This window comes from Etheostoma spectabile, chromosome 12 (genome assembly GCF_008692095.1).
Source record: "Etheostoma spectabile isolate EspeVRDwgs_2016 chromosome 12, UIUC_Espe_1.0, whole genome shotgun sequence".
Lineage (NCBI taxonomy): Eukaryota > Metazoa > Chordata > Actinopteri > Perciformes > Percidae > Etheostoma > Etheostoma spectabile.
In genome coordinates, this window is record NC_045744.1 from 25111097 (window position 1) to 25111481 (window position 385).

The window sequence follows — 385 nt, forward strand, 5'->3', positions numbered from 1 at the left end:
GAATAATTTAACAGATAGTAAGGTAGCCTGTTTACTTGACGGTGTTATAGCTGGGTTTCACCAGGTAATCTGAGCTATAGTGTAATTTGTGGATGTATATTTGATATGTCACAATATGTTGCAGTTAATCTGATACATTCTAATGTGTTACAGATCTGTTTGTTATATATTAATAGTATAATAATATTAGTAATATATTTATAGACCATTCATTTATTATATATTTATATAATTATAGTGTATTTTATAATTGTGTGTGTTGTTAATTGTCCAGTGTCCTAGTGTCTGTTAGGCCTATCTGTTGGCATGGTCATCAAATTATTTTTGGCTCAGAAATAAACAGCCAGCGCTTGAGAAAGACAACTTTTGTATCTCCACTTCTTTT